The sequence below is a fragment of the Gobio gobio genome (genome assembly GCF_949357685.1).
Source record: "Gobio gobio genome assembly, chromosome: 2".
Lineage (NCBI taxonomy): Eukaryota > Metazoa > Chordata > Actinopteri > Cypriniformes > Gobionidae > Gobio > Gobio gobio.
Genome location: NC_137098.1, coordinates 45,581,754 through 45,605,666, shown reverse-complemented (window position 1 = coordinate 45,605,666; position 23,913 = coordinate 45,581,754). Strand labels below are relative to the sequence as shown.

The 23,913-nt window shown below is 39.5% G+C and overlaps 1 protein-coding gene across 2 annotated transcripts in view; it reads left to right on the top strand.

Annotated features, from left to right (window-relative positions):
- glceb (glucuronic acid epimerase b) overlaps positions 1-23,913 on the top strand; it is a 53,719-nt gene that overhangs the window by 16,887 nt on the left and 12,919 nt on the right. The window contains exons 2-3 of one of the 2 annotated variants that reach the window (XM_079837780.1): positions 9,264-9,353; positions 12,507-12,621. The gene's annotated coding sequence lies outside the window, so the exon portion shown is untranslated. The remainder of the gene's footprint in view (positions 1-9,263; positions 9,354-12,506; positions 12,622-23,913) is intronic. The other variant, XM_079837779.1, reaches the window with a different exon arrangement.

Genomic DNA, 23,913 nt, shown 5'->3' with positions numbered 1-23,913 from the left:
CTTAGGGCTCCTTTCCACCTTCTTTCATTTGCCTTTTGTTTGTGAACTATACAGGAATTTACAATGTCAGTATTGCCTGATAAATGTGACTTTTTAATGCTATAAGTGTTGGTCTAATATGGAAAACAAGTCGACTATATATTTAATCACATTTATTTACACACATGCATGATTTATAGCAGTGGTTTTCAAACCCTGGGTCGCTTAAAAAATGGGTCGCCAGGATGATAAAAAAAAATGGAGTTACATTAAAAATAAAAAAAGAAGGGGCCTAGTCTAGGCCTATATAAAAGGAATAAATTCGCGAAATACATTTGACTTATGAATAATTAACAGATTAATAGCACAATGTAAGTAAACACTTTGCAATTTTGAACGATGTCATACTCTTATTATCATGACCAAAATGATGGAGTATTTTATGTTTCCTCTGCTCGTTCGCGCGGGCGCCTTACGCGCGCACACATAACATATTTCAGCATTGCAAACTTGACATCGCAGCAGCCTGTTCATTATCAAAATAAAATAGTCAACCTAACATATAAAAAGTTACACAGCTCAGTTTAAATAGTCAGTAGTAACCTACAATTCATGCCATTCAGCATGAGCACCGCTCCACTGTGGTGTTTCCAAACAAATTTTTGCGCATCTGAATAGGATGATTTTTCCATCAGTATTGGGACGCAAGTGAAAAAAAAAGCCTATAATAAATAATCGTGAGCCTAACGCTGGTTATTTTCAGATTTTCATTAAATTATTTCGTTTTGGCTTTATCGTTATATATACTTATATTTTTAAATTCTTGATCTGTTCTGAATATCGTTAAATTTAAAGGATGTTGTAACGCGTTGTGTCCGGAGGAAAATCGGGATAGCTCACGTAACTAAAGCTTTTGTAGACACGGAGGCAATGGACGTTTCACAGCTCCACTTTATTCCCTGTGAAACTCGTGTAACAGTTTGTCACAAACGCTATACCGTACACAGCGTTACTTAATTAACAAAACAACTTGATTTGAGCAACAGAAAATAACCTGCATACATGGGAGTGCTCGAGGCGCAGTGCGTACAATGCAGACAGTTCAACAGGGGGCGCGCTGCTTTTAAAGGGGCCACACCATATTCCTACTCGTTACAATTTGTTGTGGAGTGAGGGGAACTAAAATAACATATAGCTATGTTTGTAGTGTTCATAATGTTTGTACACTGTAAAAAAAATTCAGGTCTCCAATTGAAAATTTTCTAGTGACCGATCACATCTAAATTTTTCAGTTGGCCAAATTGAATTTCTGTGAATTGATGCACTTTAATTGAATTAAAATTCAAGAAATTCAATTTGGCCAACTAAAAAATTTAGATGTGATCGGTCACTAGAAAATTTTCAATTGGAGACCTTTTTTTTTTTTTTTTTTTACAGTGTAGTACATTATAACATTTTGCTTAATTTACCAGTATTATTTATGAATGCAATCAAATGTGATTTATACCTGACTTACCTGTTTTTTTTTTCAACCAAACAATGAATTGGTTAAAATTCTTGTTGGTTAACCAGTTAATTAGCGTCCCATATATAGGCCTAGCTATCAAATTAGTGCAGAATCAACTTTGCGTTGCGAATATGCATCAATAATCAAAAGCATTTGTGTGAAAAAGTTCTGAGCTGAATTTGTGCCATCTAGTGGTTTAATGGAGAATAGAGTCAAATGACCAATGTAAGTAGCCTATAGTATATGGGTTGCGAAAAGGAAAAAAAGTTTGAAAACCACTGATTTATAGGACCACATTATTTCTATATGACCTACCTAAATTTCAATACAAGTAAAATGAATTTATTCAGAGTTTGTAAGATTTGAATCCATGGCACACATTTTCTTTTCTGTTCTTTTATTCTACAGGTATGTTATATTATTCTTTGTTATACATGTAGACTTAACAAAGACACATAATATAAACAAAGGCACTTACTAAAACCCTTATTTATGTTTTTTTCTTTCTAGGTTGTATACTTTAAACTTGACATTGTGTCATTTTACGTTTTGGTATCGATCAAAGTACTGGTACTATTGATGTTGGTAGATTGTAAGTAGTGGATTGTCTTGTACCTCCTTTCCATCAGCTCTGTGTGTGCCGCCTTTTGCGTAGAAGCAGCATTAAGAAAGCGACAAACAGTACAGACATGCTAGAACACTTCCAGCTGTCGTTTGCAGCCTCTGCGCAGAGAAGCTTTGTCACCATGACAAGAATAGGAATTTTCGACAGTTCTTCTGTGCTTGTGGGGTTTTGTTTCAAGCATTTGATTTGTGTGGTGTCAGCCCCAGGCTTGGTTACATCCATTTGCTGCACTGAAAAGACCTCAGGAGAGACTGATGGGAAGACTTGATTCCAGATGCTCGCTGAAGATCATCATCATCTATATCTATGAAACGGCTTCTTCCATCCCCTAGTCTCTCTCTCTCTCTCTCTCTCTCTCTCTGTCTCTCTCTCTCTCTCTCTCTCTCTCTCTCTCTCTCTCTCTCTCTCTCTCTGTCTTTGATTTTTCCCCCTCTGTGACAGTTTCTTCTCATGGAGTATGAATTATAAATCCTGATATGAATACCAAGCCTTTGATTAGTAAATAATGCCTGGCGCTTATGCAAAGTTCAGATATGGATGAATAATCCTCTCCCTCTTCCTGTCTGCTCCTCAGAAGCTCTTTCCTGTTGCAATGCATTTTGTCCTTGCCCTCATATCACCCTTACAGAGATGCTGTGATATGCCCTGGCTTTTTGAAGCACTCTTCGCTCAAAGGCTTTTGATTTAAAGCATCAGCTGATAAATATTCCATGCAAGTTCCTTTCATAAGCAAACAAGGTGCAGAGAATGCGGAGCTTATCTCTTCTTTGACAGCAGGAAGACGCAATTCTGCTCTAAGGACTGACATGAGGGCTGGAGGTCATGAGATGCACCTGTGCCTTTCGGGTTTGTATCTCTGTAATCGGCAGAAGGCTGCCATGAGTAACACTCTGCTCGGGCTGGTGGGTTGCGAGTGGGCCTGCTTGGTGCCATCACTGAAGCATTAGCCCATCTGAACTCGTCATCAGTGAATAATCGTACACGTACCCCAGCAGTCAGGCACGAGCCCACGGCCGTCTGACCGAAAGTCTGTTTGATTTGTTTGTGTGATCCCACGTCTTTGGTTTGAAAGCAGGATGAAGGAGGTCTCCCTTTAAACCAGAGGCAGAACTTTGAAATCTCAGCCTCAGTGCATGTGAGGGATTGGGGTTGTTTATGCATCGAGAGAGATGCAGCGCATCTAGCCTGGACTTAAAAAGGTTGCTGGGCTTGGGGGCTTTGGTGACTGATGGAACTAATCTCTCCCAGATTGTCCTTACAGTCCAGTTCATACAGAGCTTGAATTTGCTGCAGACTTTTCTGCAGATTTATGCTTCAGGAATAAGCATTCAGTGTTTTGCTCTCTTTAAGGTATATGTGTGTTTCTTCAATAGATACGTAATCTGTTGTGTGGCGGAAAACTTACAGAAAAAAAATTACAAAAATGACAGAATTCCCCCTGTGATACAAGTTTGTCCACTGCTGAACATTGTTAGTAGACAAATTAAAGTTGCGATTAAAGTTGGAGTTTTCCCCTCTTTTTCCACCTCACTTTTAAAACGCTTAAGTGCGTGTCCACTGGCGCAGAGCAAGCGTTTTCAATTAATTCCTATGGAAGTTGAGCTCAAGCGTGAAGCAAGGAATGAACTGAAAATGCTTGCTCTCCTCCGCTTGCTCCACGTCAGTGGACACGAACCATTAATGCCCGTGCGGCCGTGGGCATTTTACTTCGAATTAGCGGCAATTCGGGGGCGGCAATTGCTTGAATGGTGGGTTCATTTAGCCTGACAAGCCAGACCCTTATCAAGATGTTGGGTCTGGGAACACACCATTGGCAGGGCTCAATTAAAATTTCCTCTGCACGCAATAGGATAGCGCTACAACCAACCAGAGCAACGAAGAAGGTGAAGCAGAGCTAGTTGATAGATTACATTTTTGCCGTATCCAGTCGGCAAAACTCCGAACACATCTTCCTTTCTTAAGAATGGCCAAAGCCGATTCGAAAGACTGCTGTTGGCCAGCTTCTTTGTTTACAAGTAGCACGCGGAACTGCTGCAACTCTGCCATCTTTATGTTAAGCCCGCCCACCGACTCTATACACGATGTGATTGGCCTGACCAGAGTTTGGTTTTTCCAGCTCGCAAGCCAACGGAGAGTTGCTAGATGACCCTGGCTGCAAATTAGATTTGCTGCCGCTAGGGTGTGTCTAGATTTCTAGGCTAGGGTTCATTATTATTCTTAATGAAAAACACAACAACAAAACAGTACAATGACAAACTCGCTTAAATAGGCGCTTTTACATTTTGTGTTGAAACCAAATCTTCCACCATCGTCTTGTCAGTCAAGAGTGAGGCGAAATGGATGAAGTGAGGTGAAATCTGACTCCTGCTGCTGATTTGTGCTGCGATAAAATGGGATTTTATACTATAAAAAAATCAAAACAACGGTGGGTGGTGGTGCCAAGTGATGTAACTGGTGTTGCTGCTGAACACTGTGTAACACAGATAACACTGACTATCGCAGCAAGCCTATTAATAAACCATATCAGATCAAACAGCGCTGTAAAATTATGCCATGAATGAACAAGTTATAGAAGGCTCACCAGTCCCCAAATCACCAACATTCACCATAGATTTAATGTAGTAGAGATGTAGTAATGCTAACTGTTACCATGGTATTGTGGCAGAAATGGTCAAATGCTTTACATTAATATCCATTTCATGGTTGAGAGTGAAATTTAAGCACTTTTCAAAAACTTTCAAGTGCTTCAGACAACGTTTTCCAGCACTTCATACAACTTTTTCCAGCACTTCAAAGCTCTGAATGTGAATAATTGTGTTGCGGGTCGATTTTTCAGTAAGGAGCTCTGGCACTCTGTGTATATAATGCTATTTATGAGTTGTCAGCAATCCACGTTTGCTTTTGATGTGAGTAGCCTTTTAAGCTTCCTTTAGTGCCATGTCTGCACTTGAGCACTCCAAGAGAATTTCTTCTAGGGTGTTATTTGGATGGGCTGGTGTTCATGACAAGAGCTTTCAGGAGAACGTCTTGGCTCTTCAGTTCACAGTAGTGCAGCAGAAAAGGTCTCTTGTAATATGGATTGACTCTGCTTTGAATTGATTTGTACTTCAGCTGAAGTTGATTGTGACATTAGTGCGAGATATCAAGAAACGAAAGGGAAAATACATTACCACCTTCTATGCCACACTTTTTCTCACTTGAAGCTGCCTAATTTACCATGCCTAACTCTCACAGGGCTCTGAGATTAGATGATGAGAGGAAAGAGATATTGCAGTTATAAGAAACTAAGTTATAACATCTACCACAAAGACGGCAGAAGGAGAGAGCTTGGAGAGGGGAGGTTGTGAGAGAGTTGCTGAAAGTGATGAGATATCTTTGAGACACTTGGTAGGGAAGCACTTATGAAGCAGCTGCTAAAGTGTCGCAGGCCTACGATCCAAAGTGAGGATCTCCCTTCTCCATTTATATGGAGAGATGGCAAGAGAGAAAGAAAAAAGTCCAAAATTAACACATTTCTTATTTAAGTGATAATTCAAATCAAACTAGTGTTGTCAAAAGTACCGACCGCGATACCAAGTCGTTACTGAAATTTAAAAAATGTGACTCTTTGAGCGTTGTTGAGCTGGAATCGTAAACACCTCTGACTGGCCATTGTGCTCACGCGCTCATCGGATGTGTCTGTGATTGGCTACAATGATCAACGTGCGGGAGCGGGAGCATTTGAAAGAACAAGCAGGTGTCGACCAGCGGACCGGTAGGCTGACGGGCGCCTGCAGTCAAACGCCCCCGTGTGTATCTGTGTAAGCGCTCTGAGTAAAGCATCATTGATGTATATTTATAAAAAAAAATTAAAGTGCTAGGGCCTCATTTATAAAACTTTGCGTAGGATTTGCGTCAGAAGTGGCGTACGGATGAAACATAGGACGTGCGTACGCACAGAAATATTCGGATTTATAAAACCGTGCGCACGCACATCCTACGCAGTTTTCCCTTAATAAATCACAATCAATTCTAAATGTAGCGTAGCTTTTGCGGCTTCATGTCACGCCCATAGTTGCCTATAAATAGTCCGCGAAACGCCCCCAAGTTAATATTCATCGATTGCGAAATCATGGCAAACACAGAGATGAAATCATGGCAAACAGAGATGAAATAAAAAAAACGTAACCTCACTCAATGTGAAGTAGAAGTTATCGTTGGCGGGTGGAAAAGATGAGAAAAATGTTGTTTTGGAGGGCACGGTGTGGGCATTAGCTACTAATGCCAAAAATGCACTTGAGTGGCAAAAGGTTGCAGACGGCGTAAATGCTGTAGCCTCACAACCTCGGACCGTGGCCGAAATAAAAAAAGAAATGGTCGGACATCAAAGTCGAGGCAAAAAGGCGTCTAGCGCACCATCGCCTGAGTGTGTCCTCGTTTGCCAGCAAGTCTTCTTGCTCTCTGAAGATGCGTTCACTCCGAATCCTTCCATTTGCCACATCTTCTAAGAGCGCAATATCAGCCATTGTGCGTCATTACGCATTGTGATGGGGCATTTTATTTCCATCCATTTAATTGCATCTGACAAGCTACAGATGTCAGTTATAATCTACGTGGAAATGGGAAATAGGCTATAGTTCAGTGCAAATGGAAAGTCTTGCAGCTTTCTGAATGGTTGAGACATACGTTATACGTTATTTTATCAAAAATAAAACAAACTAAAGGCATATGCATGAATACCGTAGCTGATGAAGAAATTTTTACTATGAAAACAACTTTCCCCAGTGGACAATGAATACATCAATCTATCTTTTTTATCTATATCTCCCTAATTATCTATCTATCTGTCTTCCTATTTGAATCTATCTGCTCCGCCAGACGGACACATTGACGAGAATATCAGTTTTGCACATTATTTCGTTCTGTTTACCATATTATTTATGAGGATGAATTGCATAACATGCCAATATTATTGCAGAACATATTTCACTTTTCTTTTTGCAAATATGTGTTAATTTGCATTTCTGTTGTAGGCTAATTTTCGTTTGATTTTGTTTGTTTTACACTGCAGATCAATCAAACGGGTGTTCGTGTAGGCTGTTAATTGTAAGACTTGCTTTGTGAAGTCTTCATGTTATTTATGAGAGGCAGTATTGCCATTTCTTTTACACAACGGTCTACAGTTTCACACACTTTCACGTGTTTCTTCCATCTGCCGACGGTGTCGCCATTTCTCATTTCACCCGTTTTTGTGCGTACGCCTGGGTCAGAGCTTGCGTGAAGGACCGCACATTTTCCCGTCAAGTTTACTTTTTATAAATACCAATTATTGCGTAGAGAGCGGCGTACGCCTTCTTTTGTGCGTACGCAACGTTTATAAATGAGGCCCCTGGTCATTGTAGCCAATCACAAAACATATTTGATGAGCGTGTGAGCACAATGGCCAGTCAGAGGTGTTTACCATTCCGCTCAACAGCGCTCAAAGCATCAAATTTTTTACATTTAAGCATGGGCGTCGGAAGCAAAAAAAATGTGGGTGGGTCCTCTCTCTGAAAATTACTGGAGTAGATGCCATTTACATTAAGTACAAAATTACGTAAATCACTGTATCATTGAGAGAGGCAATAGTGTAGGGGAAAGACGCATGACATCAAGTTTTGACGCAAATCGACCCGAGGTTCGCATCCGCCTTTTGCCGAACTCACTCTACTCCCTTTTCCCATCACATATCAGATCGGAAAGGCCTTTATTTTCAATAAAAATGAAGAAAATATTAGAAAAGTGGAAATAAAGCGTCTAACATGTTTAATAATAAGTGTTTATCGGTTAGGGGTAGGTAAACAGACATGTGCTGAATTCGAGATGATAAAAGTGAGTGGGTCCAATATCATTGATCGGAAAAAGTGGGGGGGTCTTGTCCCACCCACATACAATGGTTCCGACATCCATGCATTTAAGTACCGAATTGGTTTCACGGTTGGTACTTTTGATAACTCTAAATCAAACCATCTAATTACAGGGTGGGGGTTGTATACACTACCAAAAGTTTGGGGTCAGTAATATTTTTTATGTTTTTGAAAGTCTTTTATGCTCACAAAAGCTGAATTTATTTGATCATAAATACAGTAAATGGTAATATTGTGAAATATTTTTAGAATAACCAAAAAAAAATTATATTTAAATATATTTTTATATATATTATTTATTCCTGTGATGGCAAAGCTGAATTTTCAGCATTACTCCAGTCACTTGAAATAGCTAATCCTTCAGAAATCATTCCAATATGCTGATTTGGTGCTCAAAAAACATTTCCTATTATTACCACAGTTGAAATGGTTGTGATGCTTACTATTTTTGTGGAAACTGTGATGCATTTCAGGATTCTTTTTATAGAAAGTTCAAAAGAACAGTATTCATTTGAAATATAAATGTTGTGCAACATTTTACATGTCTTTACTGTCACTTTTGATCAATTTAATGCGTCTTCGCTGAAGTATTAATGTCTTTAAAAAAATCTTACTGACCTCACACACTTGAACTGTAATGTATATTGTTAATTAAAACAATGTAAACTACATTTTCATGGTTGGCAAGTGACATTCACAGCCAGTTACCCGCATTTAGCATGTGTGGCAAAAAGTTAATTTTGGACCCTGAGAAAGACGATGAGATGAGACTGAGAATCCCAAGAGGCAGTGCAGAGATAACGGGAGAATGTATGCAAAGCCTCTTCAAGAGCCATTGGAATTTTACAGATGAGCACCATATCCCTGAGAGACTATGACAGGCCCCACACATCTCCCCTACTGCGACACTCAAACTCCCAGCTTCTCTTTGTTCCCATAATCCACTGTGACGGTGAGGGTCGCATTTCCACTGCGAGAGGGCCTGACTGGAGGAGGGGCTGCTGGATCACACGGGCCATTTATAGGGCCACAAAAAAGTGCTGGGGCTCTGGATATGTGTCCACAGGGTCAAACAAAGAGGTCTTTCTCCTTTTTGAGACACTTGATGTTGCTTTTGTTTCTGTTGTTTTGGCTCTCTCAGTGTTTTTAATGTTGTCCGTGGTATACATGGGGCCAGATGAAGTAAAGGGATGCTGTGAAATTTTCAAGGAGGGGATGGTTTCTGACTGTTTTTGAAAGTGTTTATTCTCTTTTTCTATTTGAACAGAAGGCTGACTGCTTCCAGGCTCCTCCGCATCAGATATTAAGATATTCTTGTCCAATCCATCCTCTCAGGCACTGAATCAGCCAGCCTGCAGTAAGTTAAGAATGGGGTGCTTTCAAGTGCACATCTGATAACTGGCCATATTTTATCCACTGCTCCTCTTTCAGCTTCTTTTCTACCACTCTCCCACCTTCCCCGCTTTCATTCTTTCTATCATCTGAAGCTGAAACCTCCATTACTCTCGCACACAGTCTACGCAGAGCCGAGGAGATGAAGTGTGAGATGATTTCCTCTGAATGTGCCCATGTGCTGACTCTCGTTACTCTCGCTCTAAATGGATTCCACACTTCTGCACATTGTGAACGTACTTGACAAGGACTCCTGGATATGTCCTTGTTTTCAAGAACATCATAGTTGCTTTTATAGAGTAGACGTGTATAGGATTTTTTGTTTTGTTTTGTTTTCATATTCAATGCATGTCTAACTCTCTATCAGAGACATTGATTGAGTCTGTAATGCTATGTTTGGGAAATTTCCCAGATATTGCAGAATGTTGATGACAGTTTTTTTCAAAGGAGAATTGAAAAATCTTCGAAAACTCTTGTTTTCCCCCGCCCCCAACGTCTCAACCCTTCTTCAAAATCTCCTCCTCTCTCCTTAGTCTTTTAAACTCCACTCTCTTCTTTTGAGATTTGTCTCCGACTAATTCAGTTAGCTTTTTAATTGCCTTTTGTTCGTAAAAGTGTGTATGTGCATGGAGACGTGTGATGGTGGCTGGATTTAAAAGGACCTCAGTTCAAATGCACATTCCAGTGAGAGAAGTGACCTGAGGGAGCTGCCACGTAAACGAGGACACACTCTCTCTCTCTCTCTCTCTCTCTCTCTCTCTCTCTCTCTCTCTCTCTCTCTCTCTCTCTGTCTCTCTCTCTCTCTCTGTCTCTCTGTCTCTCTGTCTCTCTTTTTAGTCGGTTAGTCGACGAGTCCGTGAGGGACAGATTGTTAATGGCGGGTCATTGTGGTAATTACACGATCTCAGGCAGGAAATCCAAATGTTCGCCTATCATTCATGGACCTTAAATATGGCTTATCATTTGAAACATGGAAGTAGTTGCAACTCTACATGGCCGCTCGCTCCAACGTTAACCTAGATAAATGTGCACTATTATATTATATTGGCGCATATCCAAGTGTTCATGCAGAGTGATGAAGGTGACTAACTTATAGTGCGCTTTACTGCATGGAGGCACTGTTTTTTTCAACTTAAAATACTCTTTTTTTGGTCATACAGATAAGAATAATACATCATTCCAAACTTGGTGGTCTACTTTTATTTGTGTACACTCCCAATAACAACAAAATTGTTGTGCTTTTGTCAAATAAAGAAAACAAACAGGATGCGCTTCCTGCCGTCTCAATCTTCCTGAACTGCAGCGCGTCACATAAATGAACCTAAACTCAGTGTATAGGCTACTTGAGAAATACGTCTATAGACAGCTTGAAATGTCTTTTAAACTAACCATTTCGTATCGAAAACAAATACTCTCTGATTATGTATATATTTGAATAATTATATTGTGTGATTAGTCAACTAATGGCTTAAATGAACGACTACTAGTCGACTAGAAAAATCTGTCGTCGGGGGCAGCCCTAGTCATTTGATAGTTTTGTATGAGAAACAGGATGAAATCAAAGTTGTTACTCACTGAAAACCATAATATTTGCACTACCCTTTCCTTGGAATATCTATAAGTGATGTTTGATTCGTGATCCGATTGTTCAGACTGAATTTGTGAATGAGATAAACTGATTTGTTGAAAAGATCATGCTTAAAAAATGATCATTTCACATATTGGACATTACATTGCATTTAAGGGATTACTATCAGTAGCTAGAGGAAGTGACCTGGCACATTGAGTTTTGTGCAAGGTTCTCATTGATGCATGATGTCACGCTTCTTTTGTTTGTAGCTTTCCTTCTTTTATAGTCTTTTGGAGTATAACCTGAAGGAATTTTTAAATTGTTGAGATTTCATCTTTCAGCTTCTGTGATTTAGGTGAGAAAGTAGGCATGAAAGACAAGGCTTTTAATAGTAACAGCCGACAATGCCCCGCAGACGCACGTAAATGAGGTGTTAACTAGCACTGACATGCTGAGATTTTGCTGCGGTGACTCCAAGACAGACAACCTGAAGATCAGCATCTGTGATGTGCAATGATAAGCATTAAATACATTTTACCATGAAAATGTGTGTTGCTTATGTAGCCTTTTAAAACCCTGCTTGTTTGAATCGTCATAAATTACCTACATGTCTAATCATTCCTGGTATATCTATTCTTTTTATATTCCATAACATTGTTACATCGTGACGGATGAGAGCCCTGTCAATGAGCCTTGTATCCAACAGAATGTATAAACTAGAGAATATCTGATTTAAGTGCTTCGTCAATATTCCCATTTTATAAAAGATCAATACCCTCTTTACGGTGTGATTTACTGCAGTTTTTAATTTAACAAGCCTCTCCTTGGGTGCTGGAAGACTGTTATGGCGGAGATTAATTGTGGGGTGAAGAGTTGCAGTCACTCTCCACACACTGTAGCTGATGGATTGTCACTACATTAACGACCGGACTGTCGACAAGCCTGTAAATTCATCATGAATGCAATTACTAATATGTATTTGTTTCTCCTCCATCATTTATGGTCTATTTAAAGACTGTAAGTCAGTGTTCCTTGACGTGAAAATGTACTTAACGCCTAGGGTAAATGTGCTACGCCAGTTTCATTTTCACTCACAACAGATTTCATTTATGGATAACTTGCCAATTAGCTTAGAGTTGATCTCATCTTAACATTCTACAACAACGCTAGCTTTGCCATTTTTTCCACCAAACAGTCAGCTAAAACATCCGCCAAACAAACAACCGGTGTTAATATATGATATCTGAAATTGGCCACCACCTCAGAGTAGATGAGGACACTGTTGCAGAAAATGTCTGAGAGAATTCTTTCATGGATTAGGCTAGTCGCTTTTCCACCATCGGGCCTAACCTTTCTCGTTGCTTAATCGTTCCATTCCATGCCAACGGTTTGTAATTGTAATCGTGCCGAAGTGGAAATACAACTGGAACCGTTCCTTACCATTTTTTAGAACCATCCGGCCTGGCGGTGGAAAAGTGACTTATGAGTTTCTTGAATATAAGATTTCCACAGCTCACCTCATTACTGTTTCCGTTTCATCTGTTTCAGGTATGACAAACTATTCTGTGAAGCAGATCCGTAAATGAACCGGAGCAGGGTATCCTAACTTTGGCATAGAGCACAATGATGGCACAGTCAGAAGTTCACTGATGATTGGAGCTGGGTAAGAAACAAAAACCAGTATTGTTATTTACAAACCTGAAGTTGGCAACCACCTGAATCGCTATTGTGTTATCCACTCACTTTTGCTTGACACTGCACTCTAAAAAAAAAAAAGGTTCTATATTGCACCAAAAATGGTTCTTGGCTCGTAATCATAGGGGAACCTTTTTTAGTGCTATATAGCACCAATTTTGGTGCTTCAGTGGTTCTTCAGCGGTTCTTCAGCAGTTCTTCAGCGGTTCTTCAGAGGTTCTTCAACGGTTCTTCAGAGGTTCTTCAGAGGTTCTTCACCGGTTCTTTGACTAAGGTGCTATATAGCACCTCTGAAGAACCGCTGAAGAACCACTGAAGCACCAAAATTGGTGCTATATAGCACTAAAAAAGGTTCCCCTATGATTACGAGCCTTTTTTTTTAGAGTGTGCTTCTGATAAATTTTTCACGCTAGTGTCGTGCCATATGAAATGGTTGAAATCGCTGTACAAACAACACATCAAAATAGTTTAAGTACACTATTGTTCAATTGTTTGGGGTCAGTACATTTTTTAAAATTGTTTTAAAGTTTCTTGTGCTCAACAAGGCTCCATTTATTTGATCAATAATACAGTAAAACAGTATTATTGTGAAACATCATTACAATTTAAAATAACTGCTTTCCATTTGAATATATTTTACAATTTATTTGATTCCTTTGATAAACGGATCATTTTTTTCAGGATTCTTTGAATAGAAAGTTCAAAAGAACAGCATTTACTTTTGTAACATTTTAAATGTATTTACTGTTTTAATTTTCATTAATTTAATGCATCCTTGCAGAATAACTGAATAACATTTCTTACAAAAAGATGTACTAACTCCAGACTTTTGGACGGTGGTGTACTTTTTATTGTACGCTTTGTTCTAAATATAGACAAAGCCCACATACTTAACTAATGACAGAGCTTAATTTACATATTACAGATCTAAGCTACATAACAAGGTACCCTGCACAAATGAAGCAGAAGTGTATTTAGCAAGGAGTCAGTGGAGAACAGGACTTTTATACCTCTCAGTCAGTCAGTATAACAGACTATTAAGTTTGTGTACAGTGCATCCGGAAAGTATTCACAGCGCTTCACTTTTTCCACACTTTATGTTACAGACTTACTCCAAAATGGATTAAATGCATTATTTTTTCATTTGATTTGATTTTTGGGCAGTTTCTCCCATTCTTCTTTGCAGGACCTCTCAAACTCCATCAGGTTGGATGGGGAGCGTCGGTGCACAGCCATTTTCAGATCTCTCAAGAGATGTTCAATCTGGTTCAAGTCTGGGCAAAGATTTCAAACAAACGTATTTCACGTTGTCATTATGGGGTATTGTTTGTAGAATTCAGGAAAAAAATAATGAATTTTATCCATTTTGGAATAAGGCTGTAACATAACATAAAATGTGGAAAACGTGAATACTTTCCGGATGCACTGTAAATGTGGTGTGATCTGATGTAAATGTAAGCCTCATATCTTGAAAAATCATATATGCAAGAATATCATTCCAACTAGTTTTACATTCTCCATCTGACTTAAGCTTGATCTGATGATCAAGGTCTCTCTACCCATAAAGCCTCATTCACACCAACAGCGATTAAATCACTGGAGGTCGCAGTCTCTGTTTGTACGATGCAAGCATACATAGGCTATATCTAGCATGTGTCCAGTCTGTACTCGTTTATTGTGAGATGCTGTAAAAGACAACCTGTGAGTGCAACGGTTAAAGACATCCGTATAGCAGATTTACATTGAAAAACAATGAAAAATGGAAAAACACATTCTGTGTGAACAGCCCCTAAAAGTGACTGCAGTCTGTTTGCTAGTGCTGTTTGTGTGTGTCAGATGGTTTGCTTCTCCTGTCTTCATTTTAAGTGTGTTTAATCCCCCCGTTGGCCGTAAGATCGTAAGCTTTTTGGTAATATAACAGCTCTAATCCGCTGACTGCTGATGAATTGGATGAAGGGCATTACCTTCAAAGCAATTTCTCTGTTCACCCATTGCAAGAAGAGATATGCCTTTAAACACTGGTTTATCACACAGACTAGTTTAAAGACCATTGAATAGTGATCAAAGAAAACTTTGCGATGACCATGGCACTCTTTCAAACTAAAAAGCCTTCATTATCAGATGGCTACATATAAAAGAAATCCAACGTGTTTTGGCCTATGCCTTCCTCAGGGAGAGCAGCATAACAAACTCAGCAACAGGTGAAAGCAGTGTCATTCATTGTCATCTGATTAGTTAACAGTTGTCATGTGACCGACATCTCTTTACAGCATTTAGCATTCACCAGGACATTTTGTTTCCATATACTCAAAAACACCACATCAAATATCAAATAACAAAAAACAAACCCCAAGTACTCATTCAATCCTGGATATATATTAGCCTTTAGTTTAGTAAATCCAAAACGTCTCTCTTTGATTCAGTTTAGAGGGACACATTATAAAGTAAAATATCTAGCCTCCCCCAGACCGCCTTCTGTATTCAACTCATGAAAAAAGTGTAACTGGCGCGACGTATAACGTTGGACTGCGAGAGCTGTTACACTTTCTTCGTAAGTTGAATACGGAAGGCGGTCTGGCGGAAGCTAGTTATTTTGCTTTATAAAGTTTTAAATATGGATTCGCTTCAGAAGGTCTTTATTAACCCCCTAGAGCTGTGCGGATTACTTTTGTAATGGATAGGTGCACTTTTTTGGGCTTCAAATTTTGGCCTGCCATTTATAATGCTTGGATTAGCCAGGACATTTTTTAATAAAACTCTGATTGTATTCGTCTAAAAGAAGAATGTCTAATACAGCTAGGATGGCTTGAGGGTGAGTAAATCATGGGGTAATTAAAATTTTTGGGTGAACTATCCCTTTAAGTTCGTTATTTCCTTACCTATTCATTGAATAGTGAATTTTATTTGATGAGGGCATTTGTTTTATTTTATTTTGTTTTCTGTTATTTTTTTTAAAGATACCAAATAATGTGCAGTCATGATATGCCATAATGCTGTCATTCAGGAAATGTCCATAATAACCCTGTTTTTTGAGTTACCCCAAACATGAAAGGATGGTTTTTGGGATGTACAGAACTTTTTCTCCCTAAAGTGATGTGTAGTAGTGGTTCTGATTTTATTTATTTTTTTGTTATTAGAAGGTGGGCAACAGGGTCTAAAACGTTTTGAGCTTGTCCACTTTCAGAGGTAGTCGAAAACGCATTCCACTGGATTGCTTTCGTAGTGTAGATGCCTAAGTGGTCCAATGCATTCAAACAAACACAAAAGACAGCCTACTCTTCGCCTACTAACCTAATGTGTAAACATTATGGGAAGTGCGCTAGCCAGACGGAACTTAAACTTTGTCGGCTGAAGACGCAAGTTTGATTTGAAGACGAAAATTTACCAAGAACAATCTTCTCTCACCATTCCTGATTTAATTATGACAAAGCATTTACATTTTTTAAAGTGGCCACTGGAAATTAAATGGAAAGAAACAATAGTTATTTAGGGGAAAAGCCTGGTCATACAATGAAGATGTACACACTAGCAAAGAATACCAGTGGTTTTAGGGTGCTCAGAGACACTGTAACAAACTACTCTTCCTCCAGGGATGAACAGGAGTATAGTCCTTGCAGTGTTCTTTTGCATGACAATCGCCTACATTTCACAGTATGTGGAGCACAAAAGAAGCTGCATATATAATGCCTGAATATTAAGCTCAAGAGTTTTTTTTATTTATTTAAATGCCATAAGATCTAATTCCTAAAAAATTCCTATGACCCCATCTTTCTGGTGTCTCAAAGTTTAAAAAAAAGAGTAAACAAAAAGAGTGAACGAGGAAACAAGGGGAATAATAGTTATTGAGCCATCTCTCTCTCTTATCAGTCAGGTGTCTTCATGAATCGCACACCTTTCAAGCTGTCTTTAGTGTTGCTCTTAATTGCGTTCATGTAGAAGCCAGTTTTAATTGCATTCATGTACAAGCCAAAGTTGTTTTTCTTTGGGCCTTCATGGTGCTGATGAACAGGTGTGTTGATTAGATCATGAAATAACAGCCAGAAGGAGATCTTTGCAACATCTGCTCTTTGATCATCTTGCCTTTCCAGCTATAAACTCTGGATTTGCACCATAGCAGGAGAGTAAATGGCACTGTACCGCTGTCTAATATCAGATCAAACCTGCAATGAGGTTCAGTCCTAGTACATCTGATTGGCTGCGCTTGAGCCTTACTCTCCTGATATTACAGCAAAATGAAGGGGTAATTTTAAGACTTGACCCCATGCCGTGCGTGTGTATGTTCATGTGTGCGTGTCCTCTATAACTGCTGGGAGTTCTTCCATGCTCCCTTTCTAATGAGAATTTGACTAAATTACATCCAGTGCATTATTATTAGCCTGTCAACTGTGCTTATTATGGGCTGCATCTGTTACACAGGGGGAAATCCCTGTGATGTCCTTCTGGCCATATTTTTTTCCCTCTAATGAGTCTAATAATGTAGCTGTTTCTCACTGGAACAGGGCATCGGTGTGTTTTTGTTTAATTGATTTACATCTTTCATTTATTTTTACCCATCCTTTAGCTGTCAGGTCTGGTTTCAGTAATAAGCTTCTTTTGAAGCTCCTGATTGCCCTTGAATCGTCCCCAGGCTGATCAGCAGTTCAGAGGAGTGGAAATGTCCAGAGTTTAGTTAGATCTGACACACCTGAGCTCAAACACATGATTCACTTCTCAGTGCTGTGCAGAGGGCAACACATTTCCTTGGCATTAGACTTGTACTATTTCTGCTGTTGTTGGCAGGTCAGACTGTGTCCTCGACTAGGAGCATGCCAACATCTGATCCTGACCATTATGCCATGAAGCAATTTTTGCAGGGAATTATTCAAAAACATTTAAGAATGTTCTCATTTTACAACCTGATGGATACAATCTGGCTGTTTTGTCAAAAATGTTTAATACTAAATGCATGAAGTATGTACATTTGTGTTGTCTTAATGGGAATAATGATGGTTTGTGTATACAGAAAAAACTTTTTTCTAGTTCTCAGTCGTAATGATTGAAAAAAGAACTTAACGGGGTCCTCAATTGAGAAATCAACTTTGCATTCAGCCTTTGATATATAAAAGTTCATCGTGACATAGGAATATTCTGTACGTTTTGGAGCTGAAAACGTCCTTGTTAGTTAAAGAAAAGCTTTTATTGACACCAGGCCCAGCAAACGCTCGATCTCAGAATGTGCCAAGCTGTGACATCAGAGTGTAGTGAAACGCCTGATTCTGTAGCCCTGCCCACCGATTTGTGCATGGCATGTTTGTGTAAATAAATAACATAAGCCTACATAGCTAAACCGGATCGAACTTCCAAGCAATAAACATGCTGCATAATTCGGATTCCAATATTATGAATGCATGGATGAACTTTATTTTTAATGAATATCCAGCTCACGTGGGGAAGACATTGCACGTATGTTCATTTAAACACGGATTGGATTTGCAGGCAGGATGAGATTACATTTATGAATGATGCACATTTTTTTTTATATGTGATAGTATTGCATTGTTACAGATCGTTTGATATCTATTGATTATGTGTACATGTCTAACTGAACATAACTTACCACGCTGTCACAGGGCTCGCAAAGCCAGACGTCCCGGGGCTATGTGTTTTCCAGACGGGCAACCAAAACGTATCAAAAGCCTGCCAACGGGCTATCTTAAATAGTGAAATAACATTCCTTTCTTGATGTGCGTTGTTCACTCTCTTGACTTGATATTTGAAGGTAAAGTACAATCGCGGAAGTTTTGATCATGCTGAATTGTCTGACTCAGTGAGGCTTGTGTAGTTATGCACGGTTTGCGGTTAAATCCACCGATCGGGCGGGCCAAGTAATAAAAAATAACATTCCAATTAATTGCAGGTGGATGAGAGCTAAATCATTGTATTTGTTTGATAAAGAAATTTTGCGAGCCCTGTGAGCGAATCATTCCGGTTGCTGTTTTCCCACGCACTTTCAAAACAATTCCTCACGTGCACTCACAGGGGAGCCGATCGTTCATTATAATATGCAAAGTTTATCCAATCATAGCAGTGGGTGTTTAATTCCAAGTCTTCAGTGCGGCACGCCCATAAATGCAGAGCGTTCCATGAGAGAGGCTCAAAACCAGGGTAGAAAATAGCTTATTTCTTATTCATTATGATGTTTTTGAATGTAAAAACTATGCAAACGTCATAAGTTGACCTCAGACAACAGTATACATTTTTTTTCATGACCCCTTTAACTATTTGGGTTGCTATGATCCAGGGCTGGATTCTGACTGTCAATTTAGCCAGGGATTTCTCATCTGTTATGCTAATAATTTTGTGCAGCTGTTAGTGTGCAGTTGGCAAATTGTAGTCTACAGTTCCAGCCAGCCAGTGAGTGACAAAAGAATTCAACGTGCTTAACAGTCTTGCTCTTCTTTTCCATTATCCATATTGTGTATGGTCAAAATCTTAGACTTAATTTCTGTAATTTCTCCTGTGTTCGGTTTGATGTATGAGCCAGCACAATGTCTCATATTTGAGGTATTCTGTGATTAATATGTTGTGTAATAGTGCAGGAAATCATATTCCCTGTGGCATTTCAAAATGCGGTTGAATACCATTTAACCCTTATTAAGTTTCCTTAAATAGGTCTTAGATTTACTATCTGTTTCTTTCACTGCCAAACCCTTGTCACAAAACCTTTTAGGTTTGACAGATGTTTCATAATGGATTAAACATGCACATTAGTAAATACCCTGTGGTTAGATTTGTCACTTTGTTTGCTGTTCTAAGATTTATTTTAATTCTAAAGCCAATATTTAAAGCTTTAATTCTTTTTAGTAGAATCGATTGTGATTACTATAACTTACACATTATAACCTGTTACATAAATGTGAAAAAAAAAATCGTCATCAGGGCTCCAGCTCCTCTCTGCATTGTCTGGTGTGGCATGAAGAGCCCGTGGCAGGCCTGAGTAGGGAGGACAGGCGTGCAGTCTCGGGAGCAGGTCTGTGTGGGTTGTGGTGACAAATGAGCCGAAAGCTTGGTATTCATTGCACCCAGCTCTCCTGTGCCAGCCCTGTCCCCCCCTTCACTGACGGTCTTTCATGTGTCAACAATACCTCCCACTGTTCCCTGGGCTCAAGGTGCCAGCAGAGGACATCAGCCTGGGATGGTGCGGCCTAGGGCTGGGCAGTAAGACTGTATACCATACGATCATAGACATGTCGACCAGTAGAGATGTCACTGTCTTTCATACTGTGGTAGATAAATTATCAGTGGGCTGGACTGCTTGATGTTTTGTACACATGATCAAGAAACAAAGTAATGTAGACATACAGAATGGGACATGTGCCAAGCAGATCAAGACAAGGAAGAGTTTGTTACTGAAGGGCCCGATATACAGATGGCGAAGTTGTTTTTCATTCTTCGTTTAGGGGTAAAACGAAGTTCGAAATACGTGAGCAGTGATATACTGTTATCGAATATCCGACGGCGCCCACACTGCTGAGAGCAGTATTTAGATATGTAAATATGAGCTGCGCACTTTCCTCTCAATAACAAAATAAACACCCACACAACAAAACTGAGAAAACAGCAAGCAAAAAGCATAAGAAAAGCATCATAGCAAGTTAGCAACATGGATATATTTGTTTGCACAAGCTCTGTAATTCGGCACTCTAGTAAAGTCACGTCATGTTTATTTATATTCTATCACTTTTTTACAATAGATTGCTTAAAAGCAAGCAGCTTTACCTGTTAAACATGAAAAACGTTTCATCATAAGTACAACTTAATTTTCTACTATAAAGCAGCTCTCCAGTGTGTTCATGTTTTCACTCACGGACGTCTGACCTCAACAGATTTGAAAAGGAGAAACAAAGCGGAAAACATTTCCACGTGAAGGAAGCCTCCGTGCACACATACCGATTACGTAGTTGCCATGTACCAATGGTAGTACAAAGATGTTTACAAGCCAAAGCGAACTTTTCCGGAAAGTTTGTTTTGGAAAGCTGTTGAACTCTAAACGAACTTCGTTTTGGCCTGATTTTGTTCGAATTGACGTCACATCAGTTACACACTTAACAAATACTACTTAATATAACAATTTTGTTTTATGGGAACTCAAATGCTACATCATGTGAAGCTACTTTTGTACTAATTAGTACCATTATGTTGATTTAACTATAAGATCCAGTTATACTGCTGTATTTAGAATGACCAGGGCAACTGTGTGTGTCGAGGTCCTGATCCAGGTGGCAGGAAACAACTGAAGATGTGGAGAATCGATAGCAGTCTGCATTAGATGAAAGAGCAGCTCATGAATCAACGTGATGAGGATTCAGAAAGGGCGTTACCAACGTCAGGTCATCTCTGTGACTGAGACAGCGCTAAGCGCATTCTAATGGGGACCGCTCTGCTGAGATAGATGTGCCTGTTTTGAATTCAGTTTTTGAGAGCACTGCGTTTAATAAGTCAACTCAGCTCTGTTTTATTCAAAGGAGCCGATCGCCCACAGCTGTAGCTATGGGGATGGCACAATTTTAAACCGTATTCATCCCTGACTCCTAATACCAGCTGTAAGCCCCTCTATTTTCTTAAATCTAGCGTGGTATGATGCTCTCTAGGACGTGGTGTACTCTTCCTTTTAGTCCACTGTGCCACTTGTTCAGAGAAGGGATTACAACCGTGTTCCTCCTGTTTTTAGTTTGATCTCTGGATTATACAGAGCTCAGCCATATCTCCTGCATATTAGTGGATTTGAATGCAAATTATCCTTGTACACAGATGCACCCTGCACTGCGGTGGGCCGCCTGATCCAGATGCTCCATCAGGGATGCTTGATCAGGTGCTTTGCGTTAGGATTCAGACAGCACTTTCTGAGCATGTGCCTGAATTTAGAGTAACGGCATGTGAACTCTGCCTGTGAAAGCCAAAAAGATCAAATTATTTATAGCCTCGACAAACGAGATGAGCTGCTTATCTTTCACGGTGCAGTCAGACGCTGCTCTGCTCTGCTCTGCATGCGCTGAACAGAAGGTGCGGAGTCGACGTGGGGAAGACGAAGCAAAGGGGAGAGAGATTAAAAAGAGATGGAGCGCAGGTCTGTGAAACAAGTGCAAACTCTGCAAAGAGGATTAAACGGGATGATTGGAAAAAAGAATGATTCAGTTACGCTGGTCTTCTGTGGCGGTGAATATTTCAGAATATATGAAATCCTGTTTTCACCTAATACATACAATATATTGCCAAAAGTATTGAGACACTCCTCCAAATCATTGAATTCAGATGTTCCAATCACTTCCTTGGCCACAGATGTATCAAATCAAGCACCTAGGCATCTAGACTGCTTCTACAAACATTTGTGAAAGAATGGGTCGCTCTCAGGAGCTCAGTGAATTCAAGTGTTGCGTAGAGGGCTTCATGGAATGGGTTTCTTTGGCCGAGCAGCTGCATCCAAGCCTTACATCACAAAGTGCCATGCAAAGCGTTGGATGCGGTGGTGTAAAGTATGCCACCACTGGACTCTAGAGCAGTGGAGATGTGTACTCTGGAGTGATGAAGCCTGGCAATCCGATGGACGAGTCTGGTTTTGGCAGTTGCCAGGAGAACGGTACTTGCCTGACTGCATTGTGCCAAATGTAAAGTTTGGTGGAGGAGGGAATTATGGTGTGGGGTTGTTTTTCAGGTTGGGCTTGGCCACTTATTTCCAGTGAAAGCAAACATTAATGCTTAAGCATACCAAAACATTTTGGACAATTTCATGCTCCTAACCTTGTGGGAACAGTTTGGGGATGGGCCCTTCCTGTTCCAACATGACTGCGCACCAGTGCACAAAGCAAGCTCCATAAAGACATGGATGAGTGAGTTTGGTGTGGAAGAACTTGGCTGGCCTGCACAGTCCTGGCTGAGTCCTGACCTCAACCCGATAGAACACCTTTGGGCTAAATTAGAGCGGAGACTGCGAACCAGGGCAGGCCTTCTCGTCCAACATCAGTGACTGACCTGGCAAATGTGCTTCTAGAAGAATGATAAAAAATCCCCATAAACACACTCCTAAACCTTGTGGAAAGCCTTTCCAGAAGAGTTGAAGCTGTTATAACTGCAAAGGGTGGGCCAACTCCATGTTAAACCCTGCGGATTAAGAATGGGATGTCATTAACGTTTATGTGCACGTAAAGGCAGACGTCCCAAAACTTTTGGCAATATAGTGTATGCAGGCCAGGCTGAAGGTGTGTTCGTACGGCTACTATTCATCACGTATGGGTCCTTTTGGCTCCGTTTGTTAAATATGGAGTGTGTGGCACTATTTGGCACTTCGTTTAGGTTGATGGATTGATGAGTTTTTATTCTCTGTTGACCTTAGTCTTAGCTTTAGTTTCACAGTGGTGTGGACTGCTAATGATGGCATTGGCATGTTGTCCATTGCTGTAGTGAGAGCAGGGCTGTTCTGCTTATTGATTTTTATTCTTCGTGAAGAAGATAACATGCCAAAGAGAGAAGAGATGATGTGTGTGAGAGGCTGCTGATTTGCGTTATGAGCTACGTTTACAAAGTTAATGTGATTCTCTCCCTAGTACAGAAACCGCAGGAGCAGAATATGATTTGTGAACGAGGAAAGATGTATAGAGAATATTGAATTCTTTCTTTCCTGTTATACTTATCACTATTGCAATAACAGTAGTCATAATAAACTACCAGTTGTGTTTTGTATCCCATATTCTAAACTAAATGTGAAAAGTATCCAAAAAAAAAAAACTTCTGTGATTTCTAGAGATGAATACCTTCACTTTATTTCCACTTTAGTTTGTACTAGATTTGCATTTTAAAAGAAGTCTTGTGACTTTTCCTTAACGGGTCATATGAATGAATAATTTATTCAGAAATGAAAATATTATCAGACCAGTATTATTGTATAGCATTTCATAAACTTTATACACAACTTCTTCTTTTTTTATATTACTATTGTCTAGAATGGAAACATTGTTGACTGACTGGCATGCTAGATTGTTCTTGTTAACCAAAACTTAAAATCATTTTTGGTCATTTAAATAAAGGCTAAAATAAAATAAAATATAAATAATAGATGAAAAACGTTAACTTGCAAATCTTGAACAAAAATTTGAAATGCTGCCTTGGCAACTAATTGAAATTAAATGTTTAAGTACTAAAATTACTTAAACTGAAATAAAAATTTAATTAAAGCTAAATAGAAAAATTCTATAATAGTATATAAATAATTGTTAAAAACACTGCA